The sequence below is a fragment of the Cynocephalus volans genome, chromosome 5 (assembly GCF_027409185.1).
Source record: "Cynocephalus volans isolate mCynVol1 chromosome 5, mCynVol1.pri, whole genome shotgun sequence".
Classification (NCBI taxonomy): domain Eukaryota; kingdom Metazoa; phylum Chordata; class Mammalia; order Dermoptera; family Cynocephalidae; genus Cynocephalus; species Cynocephalus volans.
Window position 1 is genome coordinate 59,841,478 of NC_084464.1, and position 19,904 is coordinate 59,861,381.

The 19,904-nt window shown below is 36.4% G+C and overlaps 1 non-coding gene across 1 annotated transcript; it reads left to right on the forward strand.

Moving 5' to 3' along the window:
• Window positions 1-1,493: 1,493 nt before the first annotated feature.
• On the forward strand, window positions 1,494-1,566 carry TRNAF-GAA (transfer RNA phenylalanine (anticodon GAA)). The gene has a single exon. It is a non-coding gene; the product is annotated as a tRNA-Phe (tRNA).
• The last annotated feature ends 18,338 nt before the right edge of the window (window positions 1,567-19,904 follow it).

Consider the following 19,904-nt stretch of genomic DNA (forward strand, 5'->3'; position numbering starts at 1 on the left):
TAACATTGACTACATAATGGGAACTATGCCTACATAGGCATATGGGTCTCTGCAAGCCCTCTCCTCTGCCACCCTCTGATATTATTTCCCACCATTGTCTTTCTCACTTATGGCACCTGATCATATGCGTATTCCAATTTGATGGGCCAAACAAACTTAGTTCTTCATTTCCTGTGGCCTTTACACTTTTGTTTCCTCTGCTTGAATATTTTCCTACATCCCACTGCCGCCTTATTACATGATCCTGTTACCTGTTTCACTATTGAGAGCTGACAGTGTCTTTGGATGGAAGAAATTTCCTCACTCATTACATTTAGATAATAGCACCATTTAAATCATAAGATGTTTTGGCAAATAAAACTGAGCTCTGTGGTTTTAGTTACAACCTATATAAGATAGCCTATTTCACGCTTAATTGACTTTGGAGATTATTGTTATCAACTTCATATTTATACATTTTTCTTTAAAATTAAAATCTTCTCTTTCATTTGCTCTGTATCACCAAGATCATTGAATATATCTGCTTTTAGCCTCCTACAATTGAAATGAACATGTTTATCACTTTTCCCTTTAAAATTCTGTGATGAACAGAAACATGTATACTGCTCAGATATACTTGATTTAAAATTCCAAAGAACATAGCTTCTTTTCCTCTGTTTATTTTCTAAAACTTGGTTCTGGAACAAGAAAAATGAAGCTGATTGATATATTCTTCTCTTGATGATTGCACACAAACAATAATTCACCTGGACAGGAGATATATAGCTACATCCAGAGAATATAATTCTTTCTATATATCAGGGGAAATACAAATCCTTCATTATTTGGAGATGCCTCTCTATTTTGTTAGCAGCCTGAAAATATTAATTTTAAACACTAATGGGAATTACTACAATGCTCCTAGATACAGAATAGGTTCCAAATTTAGTCTTAGCAGCTGTGGGCAATCATCAAATGGAATTACCTGGAGGGATATGGGAAGAGGGCAGATGCTGGTCAATTACTATAACCTAATTGTAGCAAGGCACCTGGTACAGACAGGCTAGTAAAGATTTTATTAGGCTGGAAAAGAACTACCATTTGCGAAGACTTTCAAGCTGCTTCTGCTGACCAGGGAGGAAACTAAAATTTGCCTTTGGGAAAGACTCTTCTGCTCCAAGAGGTCCTTTTTAGTAATGAAAGCAAGTACCTGCTTATTATTTAGGGGAAAATTTTATATCCAGTAGAGAAGCCCAAATATACATGCTTCAGAAAGACCTTAATAATATGAGTTGAAGAGCTTTGACAGAACTATGACACAATACAGTTATAGATTTGTTTTTTCCAGACTTGGATTATAACTTCCAATTACCTTAAAATTATCATTTGTTCTTGATAGTCATGTGATTCCTGCCCAAGGTAATTACTCGCAGGAGATCAGGAATAGAGTTACTGGAGGAAAAATGTAAAAATAAATTTACTTGACTTGACACTGAGGAGTGTAACTGCGGAAAGCTGAGATAGCTCAGTTGGGAGAGCGTTAGACTGAAAATCTAAAGGTCCCTGGCTCGATCCCGGGTTTCAGCAGCACAGTTTTGGAAAATTATCACCCCTTTATGCAGCACTTTCACTTAAATCCCCCAAATGTATATATAACTACAATTGAAGAGTCTAATTGCAATGTTGTCATTGAAGACCGAATAACTCAGATTTATGAAATGTACATCAGTGATTATTCTGTCTGGGTCATTAAAAACTACCTCACAGTGATGGATGGGGTTTGGGTTTCTCTGAGGGAAAAAATAGATATTTTGCTATCAACCATCCTCAAGAAAAGTTAAACTATGAGGCAGAAAATAAAGTGAACATTGAAATAAGAAAGAAAATAATTCCTTTTTTTGTTGCTAGTTGGGAACATTTGAACTAGTGCTCTCAAGTATAGACACAGATTAGAAGCATTCCTGATTGTTAGAACGTGCAGACCCTCAGTAGAAAGCAAATCCAGAGTGGAAAGGGATGTAAACTCCTGAAGGACTGGAAGGTCAGGTTTGGCAAAAAGGGCCTTAACATTCCCCTCAGCTTTACTAAACTTTAGACAGGCTTCTTCCTGACTCATGGTCCCTCCCGTCCCTGTTGTTATAAAACCTGTGATTGTCAATTCTCCCTCTGCCTCTTTGTGATGTAAATCAAAAGCCTATTATGAGTTTTAGAACCCAGGGTAGTCTTTCTCAAGTACCTGAGAGCCATCCTTTTGAAATGTAATCATCAAGGAAGATAGTCCCCTTTGCTCCCAGTCAGTGTGGGAAGATAGGTACCTAATTTAGGTAGATGCCTTGTTCCAAGGTTTAAAATTACCTCCAGTTATGAAGACAGGAGAAAGTTTCCTCTTCCTTTGAAAGCCAGTTAGCAAACACAGATAGCCTGTGATCTCTCCCTCCACATCCCCCCTCCCCACAATACCCCTCAGCTGTTAAAACTCTCCACCCTTTGCTTTTATGGAGTTGAGTTCAGACTGAGTTCTAATGTCTCTATGTTTTGCAATAGATTTGAATAAAGTCTTCCTTACCTGTGTAACTTTGTCTAGTGCAATTTTTGCCTTGACACAAGTATTTGAAAGAACAGGGATTAACAAAAGTGCCTGCCAGTGCCCAAAGCTCTTTTATTCAAAATTAACAAAACAGATGTCTTTCCCATTTTGCAGGGCTGTTCTTCCTCTGTCCTTGATTCAGCAAACAATTTTTTCTGTCATTATTTCTTATTTCCTTTCTTTGCAACATTTTATTGTTAACTGAGGGAAGGAAGTATCTTATGAAAGAAGTCCCTGTTTAATAGTATAAGAGGGATTTATAAATTTTGCTAGCTTATGTGGCATATCTCTAGATGAATTATGCCTCAAATTTCTTAGTTATGTCTTTTATTTATTTTTTGTTTTTTAGGAAGAGTTTTAGAAACTATTCATAATAGTCCCAAAATAGTAACAAATCAAAACATCAATCAACATTTAAATGGATAAATAAATTGTCGTGTATTCATACAATACTATACAGCAAAATGACCGTGACAAGTACACAAGTACATGGATGAATTTTACGGGCATAGTTTTTTTAAAATAAGTACATTCTAAGGTGTTGTTGGGGGAGAGGGGGAAGTGAGGGTGGGGCTGGCCCACACCTGGCTCTGTTGCTGGCCTAGTTGCAGTCAGTAGTGGGCAGGGCTGAGGCCCACAGCCCACCATCTCCTAGTTCTGACTTTTAGTTTTGCATTATGTAAGCAGCTAAAGGCATGATATATTCCATTTTTAATTTCATGGACTACTCTTATATGGCTTTGATTATTTTTAATAAGGATGATATGCCCTGTAATTTTAAAAACTGAAACATAGAAATTTTAAATATTTGGAGGCTTAGTGAAATTGCATTATTAAAAATATTCATGTTTTTAATGAAGAGTAAAGGAAGACTGAATTTATTATTTTGTTTGCAAGAACAGTAGAAAACTATAATATAGCAATTTGTTTTGGAAGAAATACCTTACAATAGGATTTCAGGTATGGAGACTGACTATTTAAGTTGTCTGTTTTTATATATGTACAACAAAAACATGAATTTGAGAGGATAGTGTATAGTGTTAAATAAGCTGTCATACGGTTTACAAAAAGTAACCAAGATATTGTGGGAACCATACCATATAGAAAACAAATAACAAAAATTTAAAGAAAAGAAGACAGGAAGAATAGACATGGCAAAGAGAAATTTGTTTAATGTTGCACAAATGGTCAAACTAAAAGAAATGACCATAAGTTATATGGAAACAGTTAGCAGCTCAATCAGAGGAAGACATTTTTAACAGATTTGTCTAAATATGGAAATGGCTGCCTCAAATGTTATTAAATTTTCCTAAATTTGGCAATGCCAAAGGTGTACCGCCAAAGTCTGTGTTGCTGCTTATTCAGATGTCATAGAGAAGATTCAAACATTGAATTCTGGAGAAAAGAATGTTAAACCAACGCTCAGCATTCTAACAACCTCTCAGTCAGAGTCAACTCTGCTCATTTGTTCAGGTGCCCTTAGACACTTTCCCACTGTCTTGGAGACCATGACAAAAGTCCTGTGAGACTTGTGCTTCATCTGGAAAAGAAGAAATAGGCTCAGGCACTTTAAATGACAGCAGATTTACCATCTTCACTCCCTTTTCTGAACTGCATAATTTCATGTCTCTTGTGAAATCTCCCATTCCTTTTCTAATTAAAGAATACCCTACAAATGAATTAGTGCAGTACCCATTGTTTAGCAATGCTTAGGTTTTTTGTTTTGTTTTGTTTGGGTTTTTATGTTTGTTTTTATTTTTGTTTTACATAGCATAAATAGATATCAGTTCCCATATGAGCTGCTAATTGCACTTAGTGCCTCCAAAAATGACTATTGATCATACATAAGCCCCATAGATTTGAATGTCAGGTTTGCCCAAACCAGACACTTAAACATGACCCAGGCTCCCTACTCTCTTCCTCATCCATCTCTCTCTATTCCATTTCTCTTTCTTTCCTTTCCATTCTATTATTTGCTTTTCTGCCTTTTACAAGTTCACTCTTTATATCAAGAACAAAAAATCTAAGAAACATTTCTTCTGCCATAGCATTCATCTCTGGCTCATTTTCTCCTCTTTGCTGTTTATACTATCTTCTTCCTATTTCCTTGTAGCTTTTCTGGTACTGAATCTTATCTCCTTCCTTTCTACCTTCCATGCTTGAACACTTACCTGTTAGGTGCTTAAGGCTACAAAGAGAAATAAAACACGGTTTCTCCTCTCAATAAGGTGACAGTACACTTTTATTTCTCTGTCTCCACTGTGTGAGGGAAAAGTTCAAAAAGTTTAGGGTAAGAGAGGCCATAGGCAGCGAGGTTTGTGTTGAACTACTAGTGCAAAAAGCAGTGATTATCCCCAAGCCTGCCTTATAAAACTACTATTATTTTTTTTATGAGGTTCAGCATTGTGTATTTCTTCAGAGAAATAAGTTCCATGTTGAAAGTACAAGATAATATATTCTGTGCTTGGTTAAGAAATCATTTTAAGGTATAATAGATATCTTTACTGCCTGCCATGTTCTTAACTTTTAAAAGAGTAGCACAAGATGACCTGTTTTCATTGAAATTACTAAGCAAGGAAATTAAACTCTTTTTGTCCCACACTGAAGAAATAATTAAGTTGTTTGATGTAGCCTAGCACAAGGACACATGTTAAATTTCCCTGGTTTTCTGGCTATTTTCATCAAAACAGAGGATAATGGGGGTAAATAAAAAACTGAGGAGGTAGGTGGTTAAAGCTCATCAAGGAGAAACTTCCATTCTTAGTAACTTTAGTATTTATCATTTTGGGGGCACTAAAACATTTTTTTGACTCCCACATTCAATAGTCAATAAGTTCTGATGCATCTTCTTCTCCAGCTTTTCATGTCTCTATTTCCTTCTTTTCATTCCTATTTATGTACTACCTAAATTTTTACCTTCATTATCTCACCTCTCTATATAATCTTTTGCATTACCAACAATGCTATAGTACTACAAGTGTTGAATTATTTCATTCTAAACACCAAACATTTAATTACTAGTTGATATATAAAGTTGTAGGTCAAAATTTCATACAATATCTACATACTACTTCCTCAACCCAGCAAATGTTTATTGATCATTTTAATAACTACCACACAGTGTGCCAAGCCAAGGTGATACAATAGTGAGCTAAAATAGATACAATGGCACTTGCAGTCTAATATATAAGAAGCAGATATTAATCAAATAATTACAAAATTAAATTTAACTGGAGAAAGAGCTATGTGAGTTTGGGACAGGGAAGTTGGACCTAGTCAGGAAAGTTTTCCTAAGGGAGTGATGGTTGAACTGAGACATCAAAGATGAGTACGAATTACTCAGGAAAGAAGAAAAGGAAAGTATTTCCTAATGTGAGGAACCATCACACTGCAATGCACACCAAGCAAATTCTCCCACCAATCCAACTGGAGCTCTGGAGCAAAGATTATTTGTTAGAGAAGCCCTGCGTTGGTAGAAATAGCAAGACTCTTCTGCCACCTCCTTGCTCAGTCATCAGCCAAGGTTTGCTCCCAAGAGATGTGTGGCCATGGCCTGAGAGCTGAAGCAAGACCCTAAAAATGTAAATAGCTAGAGGAGTAACATCAGCAAGATGACAGAATATTAGTGTTCTACCATCATCTCTCCACAGTGCACTGATTTTGACAACCACACATGGACGAGAAAAAAACTGTCAACCCATAATGCTATTCCCAGCAAAGCTGTCCTTTGAAGAAGCAGTAATGAAATTCCCAGACAAACAAGATGAGGAAGTTCATCACCACTACACCTACCTTACAAGAAACGTTAAAGGGAGTTCTTCAAGTTGAGATTAAAAGACACTAAAAACATATAAAAGTGTAAAACTCACTGTAAAGGTAAGAATATAGTCAAATTCAGACTGTAATGGTACATAAATAACTTTTTACTCTAGTATTATTGCTAAAAGACAAGAAATTAAAAATAACTATAGCTTCGATATTCTGTTAATGGATACAAAATATAAAAAGAAGTCAATCCTGACATTAAAATCATAAAATGGGGGAGGGAGATAAAAGTGTAGAGCTTTTGTGTGAGACTGAAGTTAATTTGCTATCAATTCAAAATAGACTGTTATAACCGTATAATGTCTTCTGTAAGTTTCATGTTGAAAACAAGGCAAAACCCTATGTTAGATACACAAATGATATTGAGAAAGAAATCAAAGCACACCAGTACAAAAAATAATCAAATCACAAAGGAAGACAGTGAGAGAGGAAGAGAAGAACAAAGAGACTACGAAATAGTCAAAAAACAATTAATGAAATGGCAATTCTAAGTCTATACCTACCAATCTTTGCTTGAAATGTAAATTGACTAAATTCTCCAATCAAAAGACATAGACTGGCTGAGAGGATTTTTTTAAAAGACCCAACTCTGTGCTGCCTACAAGAGACTCACTTTAGCTTCAAGGACTCACACAGGCTGAAAGTTGAGGGTGAAGAAAAGATATTCCATGTGTGGAACCATGAGTAAGATTAACTCCGTCATGTCTCTCACCCATGACATTGACTCCTGCTTGAACACATTCCTTTGTTTCACGGACCGGTTATAGATTAACCTTAGGGCAAGCACAATGGGAAGAGAGGGTTTAGGGAATAGATGACTTATTGCAACCCATGGCATCAGCCATTCTGCACACTAACATCACAAGACCCCTGCTTCATAGATTACAGGACACCTGGTGAATGATGTTATCAAGTTATTTTTCTTAAGCTGTTTCCTTGAAGTTTTTTTTTTTTTTTTTAGTAACAATGTTTTTGCTATATAAGTCTTGTCTGAGGCTGGACAGTCAGAGCTCTCATCTGCTTTAGACATCTGATTCCTTGCTGTATGCGAACTCCCCATATGTTAGTTACCATTTTAATAAAACTTTTTGTAAACTATTTGGATTTGCCTGCTCTGTTCTTTGGTCTGAAAGTTCAGAAGGTATTATACATCCCTCTCTTCACACACCATGCAAATGGAAACCAAAAGAGAATATGGGTAGCTATACTTAGACAAAATACACTTTAAGTCAAAACTGTAACAAGAGACAAAGAAGGTCATTATATAATATTAGAGGGGTCAATTCACCAGATAATATAACAATTGTAAATATATAAGCAGCCACCATTGGAGCACCTAAATATATAAAGCAAATGTTAATAGATAAGAAGGAAAAAAACAAACAGTCTTATAATAATAGGAGGGGATCCCACATTCAACAATGGTTATATCATTGAAATAGAAAATCAATAAGTAAACAGCAGATTTGAATAGCTCTATAAACCAATAAACCTAACAGACATACACAGAAAATCCCATCCAAGAGCAGCAGAACACACATTCTTTTCAAGCACACAGAACATTCTCCTGGATAGATCATATGATGGTACTCCAAAGAGTTGGTGGAAAGATTTGTACTATGTTTTAATTCTATTTTTCCATGACCTTTAAAAAATATAAACAGATTAAAATTCAATATTTATTGGGGCTTTTTTTGTAAAAATACCTAAGTTTTGGCTGACTGAAACAACTCAACAAGGAGAGTCAACAGTACTAGAAGAGTTGATGCTGACCTCCTCCTTCCAAGGGAGCACGCAGATCTACCAGGAAATATGCACAATCTTGAAAGTATAAGTGAAAATGGAAAGAGGGGTGAAGGTTTCTGTAACTTCTTGGTCTCACAACTTTGATTATCCAGGGATAGAGCTGTCATTTTGTTTCCTATTACCAAAGTTACATTTGTCATCTGTTACAGCTACACAATGAAAACAATACTGAAAACATCCCCATAAGGAAATTAGATAATCCCTTTATCAAACTACCCAAACACTTTAACCCACAAAAATGAAGGCTGTAATTTCTTCAGTCCAAAGAATGTTCTTATTTCAATGCAGAATTTTGGATTTTCTTCAATAGAGCAAGGTTAGCACATTTCCACTGGAAACACTTCTGTTGCATTACTCTACTTTACTAGGAGTATATCACTATGATTTTAATTTTTATGTTGAACTGTAGAAACAAAATAAATATTGACTAAGTACTTTTATTCTGCATAAATTAGCATTCCCCTTTCTTTAGAGATTTTAACTATCTCTGTTAAAACTTACACATTTATACATTTTTTACTTATTTCCCATTGATAGTAAGAAAAATAAGGAACTTTTCTTCTTGAATCAGAGTATCCTATTCTCTTAAAATTCATATTTTAGACATATTTCTTAAAAGGCTATCACTTTTTTACAAATATGACTTTTGTTCTTTTCTTTTACTTTATTAATTGAAATATAATTGATTGCATATATCTGTGGGGTACTATGTTGAATATCAATACCGGTGTGCAAATATGTGATGCTCAAATCAGGATAAATAGTACATTCAACATTACACAACGTAATCATTTTTGGTGGCCCTTTACCAATTTCTCACTAATCCCCCCCTCTGTCTCCATTTCCCACCACTGGTAACCTCAGGTCTGTTCTCTCCTTTTGAAAGTTCAACATATTATTGTGTTTATTATATCTTTCTTTGTTTTTGACTTAATTTGTTTATTTTTTTAGCTCCCACTTATTAGTGAGGACATGCAGTATTTCTCTTTCTGACTTGCTTGTCACTCGACGTAATTTTATCTAAGTACATCCATGTTGCAGCGAATGGCAGAATTTCATTTCTTTTTATGACAAAGTAGTATTTTGTTGTGTATATATAGCACACATTTCTTATCCAGTCATCTGTCAATGGACATTAGGTTGGTTCTAACTCTTGGCTATTGTAAATAGAGGTGCAGAAAACATGGGAGTGTGGGTATCCCTTTGACATGATGATTTCCACTCTTTTAAGGATATACCGAGCAGTGGGATTGCTGGATCGTATGGCAGTTCTATCTGTAGTTGTTCAAGGAACCTCCATGCTGATTTCCATAATGGCTATACTAATTTATAGTCTCACTAACAGTGCTGGAGTGTTCCCCTTTCTCTGCATCCTAGTCAGCATTTCCTATTCTCTATCTTTTTGACAATAGCCAGTCTAACTGGCATGAGATGATATTTCAGTGTGGTTTTGATTTGCATTTCCCTGATGCTTAGTGATGCTGACCATTTGTCCATGTGTCTTTTGGCCATTTGTATATCTTTCTTTGAGAAATGCCTGTTAAGCTCCTGTATTAGTCCGTTTCTATTGCTTATAACAAAATACACAGAACTGGGTAATTTATAAAGAAAACAAAATGTATTACTTACAGTTTCAGAAGCAGAGAAGCTGAAAGTCCAGGGAACATATTTGGTGAAGGCTTTGGTCTTGGTGACAGTGAACCTAACATGGCAGAAAATAGCAGAGCAGAGAGAGCAATAGTTTCTCTTCACTCTCCTTCTAAAGCCCTCAGAACCAAGCCCCTGACCAGCATTATTAATCCATTTACTCCAACATGGTCCTACAAAATCTAATCATTTCTTCAAGGTCCCACCTTTCAATTACCATAATAGGATTTAAGCTTCTAATATATGCACACAGGGTACACAATTTAAACAATCCACAGGATTCCACCCCTGGCCCCCAAAGGTCTTGTCCTTCTCACAGGTAAACACATTCATTCCATCCCCAAAGTCTTAACTTATTTCAACTCAAAAATCCAAAGTTCAAAGTCCCATCTGTGAAATCAAAACAAGTTATCTACTTCCAAGACACAGTGGTGGGACAAGTATAGGGCACTTATTCCCATTCAGAAAAGGAGAAATAGCCCCCCCCCCAAAAAAAAGGTGTAAGAAGTCCCAAACAAATCTGAAACCCAGCAGGGTAGGCATGAAATTACAGCTGGTGAATCGTGTACCTTGACTCCATGTTCGATGTCCTCTGCACGCTGGCGTGGGGGTTGGGTCCCCAAGTCCTTGGACAGCTCTGCTTCTATGGCTTTCCTGGCCTTAGGCCACGCTTCAGCTCTCCCAGACTGGTGTTCCACTCAGGTACCTTTACAACTCTGTGGCCTTCATGGCAGTCTTGCTCTCATGGCTCCATTACACATGGTGCTGATGGGGTTTCTCTGCTGCAACTCTGACCCCATGTTTCTGCTCAGCATTGCTCCAGTGAAGGCTGTTTGTGGTGAATCTGCCCTTGTGACAGATCTTTTCCTGGGCCCCCAGACTTTTCGGTGATTTCAAATACATCCTTTGAAATTGGGGATGGAGGCTTCCACCCCTCCACAGCTCTAGCAATCTGCAAGCATGCAGACCTAATATCACGTTGATGCCGCCAAGGCTTCCCGCTTTTATTTTCCAAAGCCGCAGGTCCAGCCACACCTGGTGCCGATTTAGTCACAGCTGGAGCAGGCAAAACAGCAGGGATGCTGGTGCTAGAAACAGCTTCCCAAGGTGGTCCTGGATGGCTAGCCTGTGGATGGTGCCACAAGCCTGGTCCTCGAGATTGTTCGATCTCCCTAGGCCTTTGGGCCTGAAATGGAAGGGTTGGCCCCAGAGGCTTCTGCAATACCTTCAGGCCTTTTTCCCCTTCTCCTTGATAATCTCTTTCTTTTGTACTAATCTTAGTACTGTAGCAGCTCCTTTGCCCATTTTTTAATCAGGTTACTTGGGTTTTTTTTTTTCTTTTTGCTGTTAAGCTGTCTGAATTACTTATATATTCTGGATATTAATCCCTTGTCAGATGCATGGTTTGGAAATATTCTCTGCCATTCTATAGGTTGTGTTATTGCTATTGTAATTGTTTCTTTTACTGTACAGAAGCTTTTTAGTTTGATATAATCCCATGTATTTATTTTCTCTTTTGTTGCCTATGCTTCGGGGGTCTTATTTATAAAGTCTTTGCCTAGTCTTACCTCCTCAAGTGTTTTCCCTATGTTTTCTTTTAGGAGTTTTATAGTAGTATTTAAGTCTTTAATGCATTTTGAGTTGATATTAGTATATGGAAAAAGGTATGGGTCTAATTTCATTCTAATAATTATAGGTGCCCAATTTTCCTAGGACCATTTATTGAAGAGGCAGTCATTTCCCCATTGCATGTCCTTATTGCCTTTGTTGAAGATCAGTTGGCTGTAAGTGGTTAGTTGATTTTTGGGTTCTCTATTCTGTTCCATTTGTCCAAGTTTCTGCTTTTATGCCAGTACCATGCTGTTTTGATTACTATACCTTTATAGTATAATTTGAGGTTATGTAGTGTACTCCCTCCACCTTTTTTTAAAAAATTTTTTATCTTTTTGCTCAAGATTACTTTGTCTATTTGGAGTCTTTTGTTGTTCCATGTGAAGATTAGGATTTTTTTTTCTATTTCTGTGAAGAATATTATTGGTATTTTGATGGGGATTGCATTGAATCTATAGATCTCTTTGGGCAGTATGGACATTGTCATGATGTTAATTCTTCCAACCCAAGAGCATAGACTGTCTTCCCATTTTTGGTGTCCTTTTTAACTTCTTTCAGCAGTGATTTATAGTTCTCATTGAATAGATTTTTCACCTCTTTGGTTAAATTCATTCCTAGGTATTTTATTTTCTTGTTGACTCTTGTAAATGGACCCACTTTCTTGATTTCTTTTTCTGCTATTTCATTTTTGGAGTACAAGAATTCTACTGATTTTTGCTGTTGATTTTGTATCCTACAACTCTATTGAAATTATTTATCAGCTCTAAGAGTTTTTTGGTAGAGTCTTTAAGTTTTTCTATACATAGGATCATGTCATCTGCAAACAGGGACAGTTTGGCTTTGTCTTTTTTATTTGAGTACCCTTTATTTCTTTCTCTTGCCTGATTGTTCTGGCTAGTACTTCCAATACTAAATTAAATAGGAGTGGTGAGAATGGGCATACTTGTCTTGCTCTTATTCTTAAAGAAAAGGCTTTCAGCTTTTCCCCACTCAGGATGATATTGGTGGTGGGCTTGCTGTATATGACTTTTATTGTGTTGAGATATTTTCCTACATACCTTATTTGCTGAGAGTCTTTATCATGAAGGTATGTTGAATTTTGTTGGATACTTTTCCTGTGTCTATTGATATAATCATATGTTTTTTGTCCTTGATTTTGTTGATGTGGTGTACAACATTTAATGACTTGCATATGTTGAACCATCCTTGCATCCCTGGAATGAATTCCACTTGATCATAGTGTATAAGTTTTTTGATGTGGTGTTGTACTCTGCTTGCTAATATTTTTTGAGGATTTTTGCATATATGATCATCAAAGATATTGGCCTGTGGATTTTTATTGTTGTTGTATCTTTGGTTTTGCTATCAGGATGATGCTGGCCTCATAGAATAAATTTGAGAGAATGCTTCCGTTTCAATTTTTTGGAATAGTTTGAAGAGAATTGGTGTTAATTCTTCTTTAAAGGTTTGGTAGAATTCAACAGTAAAGTCATCCAGTCCTGGGATTTTCTTTGTTGGAGGACTGCTGGTTACTTCTTCAATCTCTTTACTTGTTATTGGTCTGTTCAGGTTTTCTATGTTTCTTGGTTCAGTTTTGGTAGTTTGTATGTGTCCTGAAATATATCCATTTCCTCCAGATTTTAAAATTTGTTGTAGTACAGTTGTTTATAATAGTCTGTAATGATTCTTTGTATTTCTGTAATGTTGGTTGTAATGTCTTCTCTTTCATTTCTGATTTTTGTTACTTGGGTCTTCTCTCTCTTTTTTCAGTTAGCCTAATTAATGGTTGGTATATCTTGTTTATTTCTTCAAATAAAAACTTTTTGTTTTGTTGATCTTTTGTATCCTTTTGCGGGGCCTCCTTTTCAGTTACTTCTGCTCTGATCTTTATTTCTTTCCATCTACTAATTTTGGGATTGGCTTTTTCTTGTTTTCCTAGTTCTTTGAGGTACACTATTACGTTGTTTATGTGAAATCTTTCTATTCTTTTGATGTAAGAATTTATTGTTATAAACTTCCCTCTTTGTACTGATTATACAGTATCTCACAGGTTTGGGTGTGATGTGTCTCTATTTTCATTAGTTTCAAGACATTTTCTTATTTCCTGTTTAATTTCTTCTTGCACCCATATGTTGTTTAGGAGTATGTTGTTTAATTTCCATGTGTTAGTAGAGTTTCCTGAATTTTGCTTGTTATTGATTTCTAGTTTTAATCCATTGTGGTTTGAAAACATACTTGAAATGATTAATTTTTTTAAAAAATTGTTGAGATTTGATTTGTGACTTAACATGAGGTCTATCCCAGAGAATGTTCTGTGTTGATGTAAAGAATGTGTATTCTGTAGTTTGGTGAAAAGTTCTGTAGATATCTGCCAAGTACAATTGGTCTAAAGTTCGATTTAAATCCTGTGTGCTCTAGTGTTGGGTGCCTATATATTTATGATTGTTATGTCTTTTTGCCAGATAGATCCTTTTATCATTATGTAATGACCTTCTTTGCCTCTTTTTATACTTTTGGTTTTAAGTATTTTATCTGATATAAAAATAGCTGCTTCTGCTAGTTTTTGGTTTCCATTTGCTTGAAATATCTTTTTCCATCCCTTTGCTTTTAGTCTCTCTGAATCTTTACAAAGGAGGTGAGTCTGTTGTAAACAGCACATAGTTTGTTCTAGTTTTTTTAATGCAATCCATCAGCCTGTGTCTTTTGAGTGGGGAATTGAATCAATTTACATTTAGGGTCATTATTGAAATGTATTGTCTTACTCCTGACATTTCATGGCTTTTTGTTTTGTTTTCTTAATTTTTATTGTTTATTATTAGCATATTCATTATTACAAATCATGATTTTTCTTTATGCCCTTTAACCAATCTATCACTCTCCAAACCCCTCCCTCTCTCCTACCCCATCTCTAGTATCCTTAAGTTAGTTCTCTCCTTCTGAAAGTTTAACATATCATTGTGGTCTTTTCTTTCTTTCTTTCCTTCCTTCCTTCCTTCCTCCCTCCATTCCTCCCTTCCTCCCTCCCTCCCTTCCTTCCATCCTTCCTTTCTTCTTTCTTAACAACCGGTTATGAGTGAGAACATGCTGTTTCTTATGGTTGATTTAAATATCTTTTGTCCCTTTCTTTTTCTTTGTTTGTCTTCAGTGTTCATTTGTTCTTGAGGTGGTTTGGTATAATTTCCTTCTCTTTCTAATTTGCATATCTCCTCCACCAGTGTTGTTTGTTCTTTCTCATTTATTCTTCATGGTGATTATCATTTTGGGGTTTCCAGCTACAGGACTCCCTTAAGGATTTCTTGTAGAGCTGGTTGTGTGGTGGTGAACTCCCACAGATTTTGTTTGAGTGGGAAATACACTATTTTCCCTTCATTTCTGGAGGATAGCCTTGCTGGGTGCAGTATTCTTGGCTAGTCATATTTTTCTTTTCTTTTAGTACTTTGAATATATCATACTGTTCTCTTCTGGCCTTTTCTACTGAGAAGTCTACTGTTAGTCTGATGGGGTGAACTATAGGCAAATTTACACTTTTCTCCTGCTGTGTTTAGGATTCACTTTGTCTTTGGTTTTTGACAGTTTGACTACCATGTGTCTCAGAGAGGACTTTTTTCAATTGAATCTGTTTGAGGATCTTTGATCCCCTTGCATCTGGAAGTCCATATCTCTACCAGTACTTAAGAAGTTTTCTGCTATTCTTTCATTGAATATGTTTTCAATGCCTTTTCCTTTCTCTTCCCCTTTCAGAAAGCCCGTGATTCAGATGTATGCACTTAAAGTTGACTGCTAGCTCTCTTAGATTTTCCTCATTTTTTCTAATTCTTTTTTCTTTTTCCTTTCTTTTTTTTTTTTTTTCTTTTTTTGTCTGCTTGGGTTATTTCAAAAAGACTATCTTCAAGATCAGAAATTCTTTCTTCTGCTTGCTCTAGGCTACTGATTACACTCTCAATTGCAGTTTTTATTTCATTCAATGAGTCTTTCAGTGCCAGGAGTTCAGCTATATTCTTTTTTATGATATGTATCTCTTTATAAATTTCCTCTTTCATGTCCCAAATTGATTTTCTCATTTTGATGTGCTGTCTGAGTCTTTTTGTGTTTCACTGAGTTTCTTTGAGGTTATTACTCCTAAATATCTTTCAGACATATCAAGGGTTTCCTGTTATATGGGGTCTTGTATTTGAGGATTATAGTGTTCCTTTGGTGGTTTCATACTTTCTTGTTTTTCCATATTTCTAGTGCAGCATTGCTGCCTAGTCATCTGGTCATTGCTTCTTCTAGTCCTCTTGGACTGCTTTTGAGGAGAGTGACTCCCTCCTAAAGATTTGTTATATATTGCCTGTTGGCTTGGTTTTTTAGTTTTGGTTTTGGGTAGACTCAGTAGTTTCAGGAGTTTTGAGTAGACTCAGTTGTTCTGGATAGCCTCAGTAGTTCTATGTAAACTCAGCATTTTGGAGGTATGCCAGAAGCTATGTCTGTGGAAAGGGCTGAGTTCATGGCTGGGCCCGTGCAGGTGGGTGGAGGTCATGTGGGCAGCTGTGGCAGCTGGGGCCATGAAGGAAGCTGGATGGTTGGGCCCATGTGTGAGGGTGGAGCCACACAGGTGGCTGTGGTTGCTGGGACTGCACAATTGGCTGAATGCCTGGGGCTGCACAGGTGGCCCAGGTGGCTGAGACTGTGCAGGTAGCTTGATGGCTTGTCTTGTGTTGGTGGGTGGGGACATGCAGGAAGTCAGATGGCAAGACCTACATGGGCAGGTGGGGCCACATGGGCAGCTGGGAAGATGGAGTCATGTGGACAGGTGGAGCCATGCATGTGGCCAGTTGGTTGGGGCTACAGAGCAGCTAGATGGCCAGGCCCATGCAGGTGGGTGGGACCATGCAGGCAGCTGGAAGGATGGAGCCATACAGACAGCTGGGAGGCAGGAGTCATGAAGGAGCCCAGAACCACAGGCAAGATGGTTCATGCAGTGGTGTGTACTGTGCAGGATTAATTCCTGTGCAGGGAAAAGGACCACAACTCTGGGACTAGATAATGGGATGGGCAACAGCAATGGTGGTGGGTGCAGGCTGCAGCAGAAGCAGGAGGAGAGTTACCACTGGGAAGTGCTCACAGCCAAGCAGATTCTTTCTGCTATGAGGACAAATTTCTCCTGGCTGATCGTGGTTTGGGAGACATGGCAGTGGCTGAACCTGTGTACCTCTTTCTCCTCTACGCCACCCTAATTGGTTTTTTTGCCCCACAGGGGTCTCACCAGGCTCCCATTGCCTTCCCACACTTTCCCACTAGTGGTCTCCCTCTTACTTAACTGTCCTCTCCTTGCTCTGTTCCCTTTCTGTGGGAGAATCATGCATTGGGCACATCTAGTCTGCCATCTTGCCCTGCCCCACTCCCACAAACTTTTTAAAGTATCCTCCTCATATGTTAGGCCACAAAAAAATCTTAACCAACTTAAGAGGACTAAAATCATTTCTAGTATCTTTTAGGACCACAATGGTATGAAACTAGAAATCAAAAACAGCAGAAAAGTGGAAAATTCACAAATATTTAAACATTAAACAACATACTTCTAAACAAACAATATATCAAAAAATGTTAAAAATATCTTGATATTAATGAAATGGAAACACAACACACCAAAACTTATGAGATGCAGCAAAAGCAGTTCTAAGAGGAAAGTTTATAGTAATAAACACCTACATTAAGAAAATAAAAAGATCTCAAGTAAACAACCTAAATTTACATCTTAAGGAACTAGAAAAGGAAGAACAAACCAAGCACAAAGTTAGCAAAAGGAGGAAATGACAAAGATGAGAGCAGAAATAAATGATACAGAAACTTGAAAATTATAGAAATAATCAACAAAGTGAAAATTATAGAAATAATCAACAAAGTGACTTTTTGTAAAGATAGACAATATCAGCAAGCCTTTAGCTAGACTGAGAAATAAAGAAAGAAGATTAAATAAAAGCAGACATAAAAGAGGAGATATTACAACTGAAACAGCATAAATAAAAAGGATCATAAGAGACTATTATTAACAATGAGATGCATACAAGCTGCATAACTAGTAGAAATGCATAAATTTATAGAAAGGTACAACCTACTGAGAATGAATCATGAAGAAATAGAAATTCTAAACATACCAATAATAAGCAAGGAGATTGAATCAGTAATCAAACATCTCCGAACAGAAGAAAACCCAGGGGGCCGAGCTGTGACACACTCGGGAGAGTGCAGCGCTGGGAGCGCGGCGACGCTCCCTCCGCGGGTTCGGATCCTATATGGGAATGGCTGGTGCACTCACTGGCTGAGTGCCGGTCACGAAAAAGACAAAAAACAAAAGAAGAAAACCCAGGACCAGTGGTCTCTCAGTTGAGTTCTATCTACCAAATATCTAAAGAAAAACTAATTCCAATCTTTAGATATTTGGTGAAAGACTTTGTCAAAGTCTTCCAAAACATAGAGAAAAGAACACTTTCAAACTCATTTTATGAATCCAGCATTACCCTGATACCAAAGCCAGTCAAGAATATTACAAAAAAAGGAAAATTACAGGCCAATAACTCTGATGAACATGTATGCAAAACCACTTAACAAAATACTAGCAAACCAAATTCAACAACACATTAAAGGGATCATATGCCGTGATGAAGTGAAATCTATTCCTGAGTGCAGGGACAGTTCAACATACACAAATCAATCAACGTGATACACCACATTAACAGAATGAAGGACATAAACCATATTATAATCTCAATAGAAGCAGATAAAGCATTTGACAAAATTCAACATCTTTTTGTGAATAAAAACTTTCAACAAATTAGGTGTATAAGAACTGTTCCTCAACATAATAAAAGCCATATATGATAAGCCCACAACATCATACTCAACTATGAAAAGCTGAAATCTTTTCTCTAAGATCAGGAACCGGAAAAGGATGCCTACTCTCACTTCTATTTGACATAGTCTTGGAAGTCCTAGCAGAGAAATTAGGCAAGAAAAAAGAAATTAAAGGCATCCAAATTGGAAAGAAAGAAGTTAAATTGTCTCCATTTGTGTATGACATGATCTTGCATATAAAAAACTTTAAAGAGTCCACCAAAAAACTTTTAGAACTAATAAATGAATTTAGTAAAGTTGCAGGACACAAAATCAAAACCAACATACAGAAATCAGTTGTTCTTCTATACACTAACAACTATCTGAAAAAGAAATTAAGAAAGAAATCCTGTTTACAATAGCATTGAAAAAAATAAAATGCTTATGAATAAATTTAACCAAGGAGGTGAAAGAACTGTACCCTTAAAACTATAAAAAATTGATGAAAAAACTGAGGAAGACACAAATAAATGGAAAGATATTCCATATTTATGGCTTAAAAGTATATTGTTAAAATGTCCATGCTACCCCAAACAAGCCACATAGTCAATGCAATTTCTATCACAATTCCAGTGGCATTTTTCACAGAAATAAACAAAGATATATAATCCCCAAATTCATATGGAACTACAAAAGACCCTGAATAGCAAAAGTGATTTTCAATATGAAGAATAAAACTGTAAGCACCACACTTTCTGATTTCAAATTATATTACAAAGCTATACTAATCAAACAATTATGGAACTGGCATAAAACAGACGCATAGACCAATGCAACAGAAATAGAGAGCCCAGAAATAAGCCCATGCATATAAGGAAAAATGAATTTTTGAAGAGAGTACTATGAACAACCAATAAGAGAATAGCCTCTTTAATAAATGATGTTCAGGAAATTGGATATCCACACAGAAAAGAATTAATGGGACATTTATCTTACACCATAAACAAAAATCAACTCAAAATGGATGAAAGACTTAAACATAAGACCTGAAAATTTATAACTCTTAGAAGAAAATATAGGGGAAAAGTTCCTTGACATTGGCCTTGGCAATGATTTTTTGGATATGACTCAAAAGCACAGGTAATAAAAGTAAATATAAGCAATTGAAACTATATCAGATTAAAAAGTTTCTGCATGGCAAAGTAATCAGTAAACAAAATAAAAAGACAACTTTCAGAATAGGAAAAATATTTGCATACTGATATCTGATAAGTGGTATACCAAAATATATAAGAAACTCATACAATTCAACTGAAAAAAAAATCCAAAGAACTCAATTTAAAAATGGCCAAAGGACCTGAGTAGACATTAAAAACAAAAATAAAAAAGACATACACATGGCCAACTGGCATATGAAAAGTTGCTCAACTTCACTAATCATCAGAGGAATATAAATCAAAACCACAATAAAATATTATTTCACACCTTCTAGGAGGGCTATTATCAAAAAGTCAAAAGATAACAAGTGTTTCCCAGGATGTAGAGAAAAAGGAACCCTTGTATATGTTGGTGGAAATGTCTCTGGTACAGCCATCATTGTGGAGGTCCCTAAAAATACCGAAAATAGAATCACCAT